Source organism: Oncorhynchus gorbuscha, linkage group LG18 (assembly GCF_021184085.1).
Source record: "Oncorhynchus gorbuscha isolate QuinsamMale2020 ecotype Even-year linkage group LG18, OgorEven_v1.0, whole genome shotgun sequence".
In the NCBI taxonomy this organism is placed as follows: domain Eukaryota; kingdom Metazoa; phylum Chordata; class Actinopteri; order Salmoniformes; family Salmonidae; genus Oncorhynchus; species Oncorhynchus gorbuscha.
In genome coordinates, this window is record NC_060190.1 from 12,985,679 (window position 1) to 12,998,024 (window position 12,346).

General features: G+C 43.2%; 1 long non-coding RNA gene across 3 annotated transcripts; it reads left to right on the top strand.

Moving 5' to 3' along the window:
- Positions 1–1,788: 1,788 nt before the first annotated feature.
- Positions 1,789–11,451, top strand: LOC124002367. 3 transcript variants are annotated; one of them, XR_006832996.1, is made up of 4 exons: positions 1,789–2,404; positions 7,255–7,293; positions 7,579–7,667; positions 9,004–11,451. It is a non-coding gene; the product is annotated as an uncharacterized LOC124002367 (long non-coding RNA). The 3 variants fall into 3 exon arrangements; XR_006832997.1 differs by having other exon boundaries at positions 1,823–2,404; positions 7,255–7,667; positions 9,004–9,105; positions 9,191–11,451; XR_006832995.1 differs by having other exon boundaries at positions 1,826–2,404; positions 7,255–7,667.
- The last annotated feature ends 895 nt before the right edge of the window (positions 11,452–12,346 follow it).

The following is a 12,346-nucleotide window of genomic DNA, read 5'->3' on the forward strand; positions in this document are numbered from 1 at the left end:
ATAGCCCAAAACTTTTCTAGTAGCCAAAATCCCTTATTAATCAAGTCCTCCTCAATCTAATCCATCTGGGCCAGTAGGCCTCTCCAGGGCTCTGGATGACTTTCCAGACCCACACTCTCAATGCTTCTGATCACTCTGGTAATCCTATGTTGTCCTCAAAACTAGCCTCCTGGGCCCTGCGTGGCTTCTCCTTCCTCACTCCCCCTCAGTGCTTCCTCAACAGTATGTAGGTGAAAAGCACCACCACTCCAGCGGTCAGCGCTGCGATGACACACTGGTGGATGGTGATGACGGTCTCCAACGTGTGGATGCGCTCCTCCATGGCGCTGGTGTGGATGTAGTCATAGACGGAGGCACCGATGCTCCACACCGCCCACACAGCGTCCACCAGTGCCTTCATAGTGGGGGAGACCATTGGGAGGCTGCAGGGCGCCGCTGATGCTGGACCCCAGCCTCATCCACCGCTCACGGGCCCCACTACACGACCCTCACTGGGGGGGAATGAGAGATTGGTACACACAGGGCACACTATGGTGACCTTTGACCCCTTAAATGGAGGTCATATGGGCAGTTGGAAAGAGGAAACTGTGAAGTAGCTCTACATACAGGCTCTTTGAGACAGTTTTCCTGACAGGTGATATATCTGTGATTGTTCAGGCAATTTATCAATATGATATCCATTCATCATCCACAACATGTTATGATTGCTGTTTTTCTAGAATAGGTATCATTCTCATCTTTGACCAGCTGTTTACGTAGCCTTCGAGACTAACACCAGCTGACTGTCTGACATCAGGGCACAGATATAGCCTGTTGGTCCCTCCCTGACAATCTTCATCTTAGTAAATAAGGAACGTTGCGATGGAATAAAACGATGAATGTAAAAAATCGAATTTAATTAGTGATGAGTTCCCCACGAGAAAACAACTCAAAACTGGGACCAATTTGAATAGCCTATGTGCGCAAATATCGAGGCGCCATATTCCTAAACTTCTATGGCCTTGTAGCCAATGGCATTTAGCAAATATTTAACAGGACATGACACAGGAAGGAGATAAAATAATATTGATTGCGATAATTTACTTGGCCAAAACAAGAGCTTTTTAAAAAACCGCATCATCAACATCATCCTTTGGTCGAAACTCGAGTCAAAGTTCGCCAGCGCGACATTATGCGACTATTACACACACACGAATAATACTCACCAAGGGATTGGAAATGTTATGCAAATCGTTGTTGGAATAAGGATGAACATCCGTATCTGTGGTTTATAACAATTATTATTCAGTTTAGAATAAATCGGTGGCGCTGTCTCGGTGTTGCGACTGTGACATTGCTCCTGCGCAAGTGCGTCATTACGCACAGAGAGTAGGGCGTGCTCTTTGGGTTTATTCGTTCTTGTTACTACAATAATCCTCAATTTGTTGCCACGTGGAGTCGCACCACACCACCAAAAGAAGTAGGAGCGCAAGAGAAATGACGGGCCAATATAATAATCATCTAAAATCTTAATATTGCCTAGTGCCAAGCTTACATAAATTCTAAGATGTTTCTTAATAACGGCCACTATGCCTATTAGGCTATAATATGCGAATTTTATGACATTATTATGTAGGCCAAATAAATGTATCATTCGGATAAGAAAGAAACCACAGGAATGTGTCCCAACTTTCTTTCGTTGTGTTGTCAATAGTGTGCCGATTTCTATCGATGTCTACTCCATCAATAAGTAGCCTATAACAATATCAGTTAAGTGCTGCGCCCAACCTTGGCAATGGGAACCTATAACTTGGAGACAAGACGAAGTGACGCGCTCAAAATAACCAGGTTACCACTTAGCAGAAGTCCATTTTGGGGAGGTCCCAGCACAAGGGCGCAACACAATATATCTAATCCTTTCCGTTCTTGGTGTTGCCGTGGTCATATAGCCTACAACTGGGCAATAACATCTGCAAGTCCGTTTAGAGAATGGATATTTTGAGTGCCGTCGGCGATGCGTGCGCACGGGGTTCGCTCAGACTGGAAAACATCGCATTTATCCTTTTTTTTTTTAAACCTTAGGGGAATCCCGAGTGCTACACTGTTGCGTTTTTCTTATTTTGGAGAAAACAACATTTCAAGTTATTTTGAAAGAAAATGGTGCAATTACGTCCCCAAGGATATTCTTTCTAAATTTGGTGATTGTGCAATACCAGCGCCACTGATCAAAAAGAGGGGCGGTGGTGGTGTGATGAGCAGCAGCGAACTTCAACTTCGCACGCATCTCCAATCTCGCCCATATACTCATCAAGCGAGGGTTTTGCGCGAAGTCATCTTGCTGTCCAAGGGATGCGGACGAGACATCACGGATCCTACCGCTTTGCGCATTTATGCTGAACATGTTTGCGACATCGGAGAATATCAGGTAAAGACAACGTTAGCTCAGTCAAACAGTGAATATGAATAGCCTATTGTGGTTCTGTAGATTTCCTTGGATTAATTGTTGTGCCTTGTCTGGATAGGAAGAAGTCGACAATATTGGGACAATTAGTTTGTGCCAATTGCGTTTTTGAATAGGATATACTGAATGAATGCTAAACTACAAAGGATTTCGGCTATTTTGTTCAGCATTATTCATCATAATCCATTTATAATTCAAGGACAAGACACAATTCCTCACACAATTATAGAGTGCTCTGAAATCAGTGTGTGCCAGAGGCTGGGTCTTTGCGGGCAAGGTGAGTCCTCATTCATTCAACTGGCCTACAAAGTCCCAGTTTCTGACTCATGTGACCAACACGTTCAGAATATATTGCAAGTGAACTGACAAAATATAGATCCTGTACTTGTGAACTATTTCGCACTAATGCAATTTAAGGAGACGACATGCACTGCACACTACCCGGAATATGGACTACCTAACCAAGCATATAACTTTTTCGCAAAAAGCACACGCCTAGTTTAAGGGCCTCACAGGGATTGATATCAAAATATCAATTATAACACACAATTAATATATAGCCTATATGGTTCCTTATTCTAGAAGTGAGAGGGTCAAAAAAAACATTTTTTTAAATTCATTGTAATAAGATTTGCCAAGAAATTATGACAAGTCATCAAAACAACTTTTACAACACTGATCTACTGCTTTTACATGAATTAATATCAAGTCCATATGTTTTCTACGTGTGACATGTGGGCTTAAATCTCTTTGACAGGCCAACGTGTCAGACCTACATCTTAAAATGGCCCATTAAAAAAACGTATTCATGCAAAGATACAATAACTTTTATGACATCTCTTAACAGTCTACTTGAGAATACTTTGTATGTCTAAGACAAAAGTTGAATTCAACTGAGGAGGAGAAAAGTCCATCTTCTAATATGCTTAAAGTGTGTTAGTCATAAAAGTAGCAGTGAAGTCAGTTACCAAATTAGTCTCAGGCATATTTTCACCAGCCAAATGCCATAGTCTACATACCCCACTAGTGAATTTAGCATCTATTCCCTAAATGCTTTACGTAATTAATATTAGCAATGCTGATGGTGACATCTACATGCTCAAATGACACCTAGGTAAGACATATGCTGAAGCATGTGTTTTATTCAAATATGAATGCAATACTATCTAATTATTATATATCTAAGTATCATTGCCATAGTACTCTCTACTATTTAGGCCTACTATCTCACCATCTGACTAACATCAATACATTTCTTTACAGTGCTGTTTTTTTTTTACAGTTTAAGTAGGCGGTGTTCTTCTCTCTCCTTTGCAACAGACTTTGTTTATAGAAGCCTGCCATTTTAAACTACAGTTGTGACAAAGCTGTGGCTGTCAGCTGTCAACTCTGTTGAACTATTTTACACATCAGTGTACTTATTTTAACACTTAATTCGTTTGTTATCATCAGTATAAGGACAAAAGACAGTCAACCTTGTGAAGATTAGCATTTGTGAAACATTATATTCTAACTGGAATGATATCCTCTAAGATATCTTCAGTTATTTTCTAACTGAAATGATAGATCTCACGCGTGAACTGAGTTTCAAGTTTAAAAACGGAATCAAATAGATTACACCCTCAAACTAAGTGAGACATCGTCATTAACTTTCCTATTGCTCTGTTTCAGGTCATTTTAAGATATATGTAAGGCCACAGCTGATTTACATCCTACCACCATATAAAGATGAAATGACTCACTCCAAAAACTAAACCAAAAACATTGCATGACACAACTCCTCCTCAATACCAACCAGGAAAACAGCCAGTATGAGTGTGAGAGTGTAGAGTGCCTAAGTAGGAAGGCTTGGGAGGCTGGTAACACAGGCCTGGATTGAATAAGCACCATGGCTATACTGGACATCTGGGATATCCACCAAGAGTGCTGATTTAAGTTGGGATATAAACAGTGCTCGCTGCCTGCCAAGCCTTTCTCAGTGGCATTTTATATTGTTCCAGGTCCAGTTAGACTCATCTTGCAATAGTCTTTGTAATCACTTTAACTAGACCATATCAGTCCTAAACCCAGGCTGCAGCTGTAACTAGGCCTGGGCCTACACTACATGTGCGAGCAGATGCCAGGGAATGCTTGTTCAAGGTATGTCAGGTCATTGGATTCGTTCGTCGAGTTTCCAACTGAAACACAGCAATTCAAAAGCCATAACATATGTAATATATTGTCATTACGTAGTAATTGTGAATACAGCAAACTCCTCTAATTCAACTGGCCTAGGTTGTGTTTACCTTGTCTGCTACAGTAAGAGCTGAAGAGCTAATGAACTAGACTAGGGACCCTTCTGAGAAAGACTGAAGCTCTGAACTCATTCAACCCCCTTTAAAATGCCTGCGCTAATCCCAATAACAGTCAGTCATTATAAATATACAATTCATAAATTGCTTTCTGTGAAATATGCAACCCTCAAAGTCTAATGTGTTGGCCTATTGACAGGCTGGTTGGTTCTTCTTTTGCCTCTGCTTGTTGTTCCGAATGATCCAGCCACGGTTCTGATGGTACCCAACTACTCCAAGCTGTGAACCCACTCCTCAACCAGTAAACGCAACAGTTCAATCTCAAAAAAGTTGGAACAGACATAAGAGAAAGAGAGAGAGACAGACACAGAGACAGATACAGAGAGAGAGAGAGAGAGGGAGGGAGAACAAGAAAAAGGCAGCAAGAAAAGTGAGGGACTTTTAGGGGCAGCTGTGTTTAATTAACCCAGTCATAATGCCCCTAAAAATCCTTATTGCTCTTGCAATGGTCAACAGAATCTTCTATAAGAACAAGTCTCTGTGTAATGGGCGACGCACTCTTACGGACATATTACAAGCTCTATGAAATCCATTGGTCACATTGTCAAGTCCCTGAAAGATGTTCAGACAGTCTTGAAGCAAGTTGGAGGGCATTGAAAATGGAATAGAAAATGCTTATTTGTTACTCCCAACTGACACATTTCAACAAATTACGGATGTTGTCAGGGTGCTTTCCTAACTTGTCAATGAATTAGTCAAACAAATCTAGTTAGATGCAACTCTGGCCTCAGGCGTTCTTATCCGGAGTTCACGGCTAGTTGAAGGTCCTGCATCACGACACAACAACAGTTCCAACCTAGACAGATATGTAACAACAGTTCCAACCTAGACAGATATGTAACAACAGTTCCAACCTAGACAGATATGTAACAACAGTTCCAACCTAGACAGATATGTAACAACAGTTCCAACCTAGTCAGATATGTAACAACAGTTCCAACCTAGTCAGATATGTAACAACAGTTCCAACCTAGACAGATATGTAACAACAGTTCCAACCTAGACAGATATGTAACAACAGTTCCAACCTAGTCAGATATGTAACAACAGTTCCAACCTAGACAGATATGTAACAACAGTTCCAACCTAGTCAGATATGAAACAACATTTCCAACCTAGTCAGATATGTAACAACAGTTCCAACCTAGTCAGATATGTAACAACAGTTCCAACCTAGTCAGATATGTAACAACAGTTCCAACCTAGTCAGATATGAAACAACATTTCCAACCTAGTCAGATATGTAACAACAGTTCCAACCTAGTCAGATATGTAACAACAGTTCCAACCTAGTCAGATATGTAACAACAGTTCCAACCTAGTCAGATATGAAACAACAGTTCCAACCTAGTCAGATATGTAACAACAGTTCCAACCTAGTCAGATATGTAACAACAGTTCCAACCTAGTCAGATATGTAACAACAGTTCCAACCTAGTCAGATATGTAACCGTGTTTTTAATGAGGAATACATATATATTTCATTTCATTGTTATTTGTTTTTATTGCATTTGTTTTTAGGCACATGGGCAATGAAATGTACCAATATTTACATAGAGTTGCATATTTTCCAAAACTTGGGTCGCAGGAAAACATAGAATTTCTCATTTGGTTACTCTCTAGGTTTCTTCCTAGGTTTCGTCCTTCCTAGGTTTCGGGTTTTCGTAGCCACCGTGCTTCTACACCTGCATTGCTTGTGGTTTGGGGTTTTAGGCTGGGTTTCTGTACAGCACTTTGTGACATCAGCTGATGTAAGAAGAGCTTTATAAATAAATGTGATTGAATTTGATTGATAATGATAGCTATGTACCTTGCAGGTTGGCCTTAGGATGTCATTATCTCCCCAGTATCCATTGTTTAACATGCAGACCTATATGTCCTTCAGTTTCTTGACTTTGTGCCAAAGGCCAGACAGACAGACGGGCGAAGGATTCTGATCTGATCCGGGTTGGGGTGGGGTGTGGTGGGGTTGGAGAACTGTCTGAGAGGGGGAGGCTGGCTGGAGGAGGAGACGGAGAGGAGTGCTCCTCCGTGGGGGTGAGTCATCGCCTTCGGAGGCTATTCAGTGAGTTCACTCTGGGAGGATCGTGATCCTTCGGTTGGTCGGTGAATCCGCCGTCCTCCTCGCCACAGCCAGAGAGGGGCTGTGAAGGAAAGTGTGGGGGCCTGGCTGGGCTGATGACTCAGGGCCACGCACCGCACAAGGAGTGAGGGAGGAGGGGGAGGGAGGGAGGAATTACTCCGAGCATGTGGAATCTCATACAGCTATCACAGGACAGACACTGTGCTTCTACTAGGCTCTGAGGCTCTGTAGAAGTCTGTCCTTAGACACAGTGGTAAGACTGCTAAGGGACGTTGGTTTCCATTGAAGAGGAACAGAACAGAGCAGTATATTCCTGTCCTCGCACTTTGAAAAAGTCATGCCCCCCTTCTTATTGAATGAATTACGTATTTCTATTACAGCAAGTCGGTGCAGGTTTGAAGCTCTGCAACTCCAGCAAGGTAATTAAGCATTGCATTCTGTCAAAATATTCCATTACAAAAGTCTTGAAGAAGTGTCTCCGGTGACTATCTAGATGGGAGGGGAGGTGAGTTGGTCCGTTTATTGTCCAGTTCTTTCTGTTTCTTTCTTGAGTGATGATGCTCCTCCTCCAGCTCTGTCATTGGAGAAATCCTTTCAAATAACAAAGCTTCATTGAGTGATGATGACAAACATTTCCAGAAAGAGAGGGGTGAGAGAACTACCTGTATGACATGCAATATGGACTCTCTATGCGCCCCCTCTAGTGTGAGTCATCAGGCCTAAAGACGCCGAGCTGTGAGTGGTGAATCAGGTGTTGATAATGGCCAACAGTGGAGGGCTAGTCAGCCAACAGGTGGGGGCTGGTGTGTGTTGGGTGTGTGTATTGTGTGCAGTGCGTGCATGTATTGTTGTGTGCATGTATTGTGTGATGTGAGTGTGGAGGGAGATTATGGTGTGTGTGTGTGTCCATGAAGGGGAGTTGATGTTGTGTGATGCATGACTCAACACGAGAGGAAGGCCACACCCATGGGACGAGCCCAGGCTCCCTTCAGCGGCGGCATGGGCCTAGATCTCACTGACTATGGGTGCCACGATTAAAGTGTATTGTCCTAACTGATGAAGCTCAAACACTTGAAGAGCCACTCAAATCCTGCACAAACACTCCGACACAACGGCAGAGAGGCCGGGCAAGAAAGTGGAGCACACCTTCACCCTCCGCTGTATGCCCCTTTATAAACAAACTCTTCCAACCTGATTTCAGCCAACCAGCTACTGAGAGTCTGGGCCCGTATTCACAAAGTGTCTCAGAGTAGCAGTGCTGATCTAGGATCAGGTCCCCCCTGTCCATATATAACAGTATAACTTTAGACCGTCCCCTCGCCCATACCCGGGCGCGAACCAGGGACCCTCTGCACACATCAACGACTGACACCCACGAAGCATCGTTACCCATCGCTCCACAAAAGCCGCGGCCCTTGCAGAGCAAGGGGAACCACTACTTCAAGGTCTCAGAGCAAATGACGTCACCGATTGAAACGCTATTTAGCGCGTACCACCGCTAACTAAGCTAGCCGTTTCACATCCGTTAAACATACAATCATATTCATTATGGTCTAAAATGCAAAAAACTAAACCTAGATCTGCACTCCTACTCTGAGACACTTTATGATAGGGACAACCCAGAGTAAATAGAACGACATAGCCATGGCTTAACCATGTGTTGCATCTCCATAATGGTAATTTCCTCCAGTAATTACTCATCATTAAAGGTCTCACTCCCAATCACCTGGTTAGTGTTTATAATACGGTCTGCCTTGGTAAATCCCCATCATTCTGAAATAGCCTGATTGTGTTTAATTGGAGCGTTCACTAAACAGAGTCCACCCACCAGCATCAACAAATCCAATATATTTTAACAGCAGGGAACAATTTAATCCGCCTCCATATATCACCATTGTAAACAACCAAGACGCAGAGCCCAATGTTGCACAATGAGCCTGCGTTGAGGAGGAGTTGAAAGGTCAGGTAAACACTTGTCCCAGGCTTTCCCTGCCTTTTTAATCAGGACTCCTGTCCATTTTTTGATCTTGATTAGATCTCTTGACTTATGGCTGTGTACATTAATGCTGCACTTCTGGCGGCTCCTTAACTCACTGTTTGGTTTGTTTCATGTGGACGGGAATGTCAAGTTGCTATTTGGCGTGGAACTTGTGCGCTGAGTCGCCGACAAACCATGGAATGAATCCTTTGGAGACTAATGGGCGAGCCAACCTTTTCCAGTGTTTGTCATGGTGAGTTTGTTTGCCTATATGCATACCTCATATTCATATTCAGTGCTAACTTTAGTGCTTGTGTGTTTCCATTCTGTGAATATAGGTCCTCAAAGCACAACGTGGTCCAGTTTCAGAGAAACTGCCTCATTCAGCACAAATATTATGGAAGATCATTTAGATACTTCTCCGCCCTCCTTGTCCTCGCCAACCAGGCATGGGAGAGGTGCTGACAGATGTCGTTTTTTTTTTCTGGCAATTTGGAGTCAACGATGCATGTTAGCAAACCCCACCGGCTCTCTTAGTTTGCATTGCAAAACCAGGAGGCCCCCAACGTGCATTGTGCAATGTACACAGCACTCTGTTGGGTGACTGGCATGTGTCTGATGATGCTTGATGCTTTAGATATGGTTGTGGCCGTTGAATGAGGCGTTCACAGTAAATTAAATGTTGTCAGGGGTCTGTATTGGCAAGAATGCACAAAATCCCTGTCATTCAGTAACTAATAGCTTTTACGCTAAAACGGACTTCGCAGAATAAGGCAAAGATGCTCAACAGTTCAAATCTCTGCACAGCACATTGGAAAAGACTAAGGGGAGACAACCTTGCTACCTCAAATGGCCTCCTGCAGTCTTCAAGGACTGGTGAGTGGGTGTGAGGACGTTGGTAAAATGAAAAAATGCAGAGTCAGGCGCAGGACACAATTCTGAGTAATCATCCAAAATTTACTCCAAAATAACTAAGATTCCAACAAGGAACAAATACAATAATCCCAAACGCAAACAATGAGAACCCACATGACAAACAATAACGCACAAAACAGAGAGGGAAATCAGAGGGTTAAATAAGGAACATCATTAATGGAATGGAAACCAGGTGTGTATGATCAAGACAAAACAAAACGAAAATTAAACATAGATTGGTTGTGTCTAGGAAGCCAGTGACGTCGACCGCCAAACGCCGCCCGAAGAAGGAGAGGGACCAACTTCGGCCGAAGTCGTGACAGTGGGGCTGGTGAACTTAATGAGATTTTCATGGTTTCTGAAGTATCTTTGGGATTTCTCAGTCGGTCTCAACAGCACAGCATGAAGCTACAGCTTGAAGACCCACGGTCTAGTCCTCCTTGTCCAGACTGGCTCAGTTGATAGGACGGCATGACCGGAAGTCCATCTTCCTCAAAACCCCTCTTACATTACATTAGAAAGGTCTTCCGCCCCTCTCAAAACTGTCATTGGAGCTCCTTCAAAATCACAGAGAAAACATGATTGTTCCTCTTTGGTCTTTATGTTGGCAAACCCCCTTTCGTCTTGAAGGAGAAGCAAAAATCCATTTATAGTCCGTTTCAGGGGGAAAATGTGTGTGTAGCGCAACTGTTCTCCAGGGCCGAACAAAGAGCTGTTTTATGTTGGCACCAGATTGAGGTCTGTGGATCACAATGTGACAAGGCAGACCTCAGAAGACGCTTGCCCAGCAGCTAGTGATGTGCCTTCTTATTCTTGGAGCCACTCTCTCATTCCAGGACATGGAAACCCTTGGCCTGGCCATCCATACAACTCCAAAACCAACAGTGCTGCCCATGTGTAAGCAAAGAGGGCAAGTGTTTTTTTCATGACACCTAAATGTCTTTTTCTTTTGTGGACAGCATCTTTCGCTGCCCCTTTTGCTTTTTGTTATTCCACAAGTCTGTGTCTTGGCCAGTTCCTGTGCACATAGCTCTGCGGGATCTGAGGCGTCACACACTGTGGCAATGTTTTTTTGGTCATGTGACATCTAGAGGTGACACTGGCATCGATCCTCCGACCGTTTCACACTCCAACACTGCCAGCAGGAACTTTTGACTTCCTTGACTTCCCTTTTAGTTTGTAGTGGAGTAAAGGGGCTTTACAGCACTTCTACATTGAAACCCTGTTTTGGAACGCTTTCTTTAGATCAGTGGTCATCAACAGGTCGATCTCCAAGGCATTCCTAGTCGATCGCCAAATATTTCTGTAAAAAACCCAACAATAAGCCGTGCGTTCCTATTTTCTATTTTACGCTGTTGTTGGTAGGTGCACCTGATTCAGCTGCCCTGCGCTCCAGCGATGTGTTCCCATTTTCAACCATTTTATATGTTTGAAGGTACAAACTCTGCCTTCCCGGGGGGAGCAAATCAAGTACACTATAGGCCTACCAATCGGAGGACTGTCTGCAGAAACATAGCAGGCATAAAAGAAAGCTACAGCAAAGGCGGTACAGAGGGTTGTGTGTACGGCCCAGTACATCACTGGGGCCAATCTTCCTGCCAGCCAGGACCTCTATACCAGGAGGTGTCAGAGGAAGGCCACAAAAATGTGTCAAAGACTCCAGTCATCCAAGTCATAGACTGTTCTCTCTGCTACCGCACGGCAAGCGGTACCGAAGCACCAAGTCTAGGACCAAAAGGCTCCTTAACAGCTTCTACCCCAAAGCCATAAGACTGCTGAACAATTAATCAAATGGCCTCCCAGACTATATACATTGATCACCCCCCCCCCTTTGTTTTTACACTGCTGCTACTTGCTGTTTATTATCTATGTATAGTCACTTTACAAATTACCACGACTAACCTGTACCCACGCACATTGACTCGGTACTGGTGTCCCCCGTATATAGCCTCATTGTTATGCAATTTTCTTGTTACTTTTTGATTTTATTACTTTTTAAAACTTTTGTTAATTTAGTAAATATTTTCTTAACTCTATTTCTTGAACTGCATTGTTGGTTAAGGGCTTGTAAGCATTTCACTGTAAGGTCTACACCTGTTGTATTCGGCGCATGTGACAAAAACCATTTGATTTGAAGACTGTGTCCCTTTTTGAACAGTGTCAGAGGAGGACCCTAAGTCTGCTGCTCTCTCTCCCTCCGCTGAGATTGACCATCAGATGCAGGCTCCACCAGCCTAGTAAAATTAAAATGATTGAAGTGTATGCTCATTCAGCTGTCCCTCACAATAATACAACAAATGACCTATTACCGGTGTGATCATATAGCCTACCTTAAATGTTGAAATATAATTGTAAAAAAAGGGTCTGAGAAGCAAAGCCAATATGCAGTGATAATGTATTGGGCCTATAGCCTACTGCACAAACCTCATTACTACAGTACCGTTTTTAATAGGTTAATGTTGCCTAGCCCCACGTTTTTTAAATCATGTACAAAAAAAAACAAAAAAAACGGTTGAACGGTAGATCTCCGCTTGCATCAGAAATGGATCCGACTCAGAAAAGGTATGTGACCGCCTGCT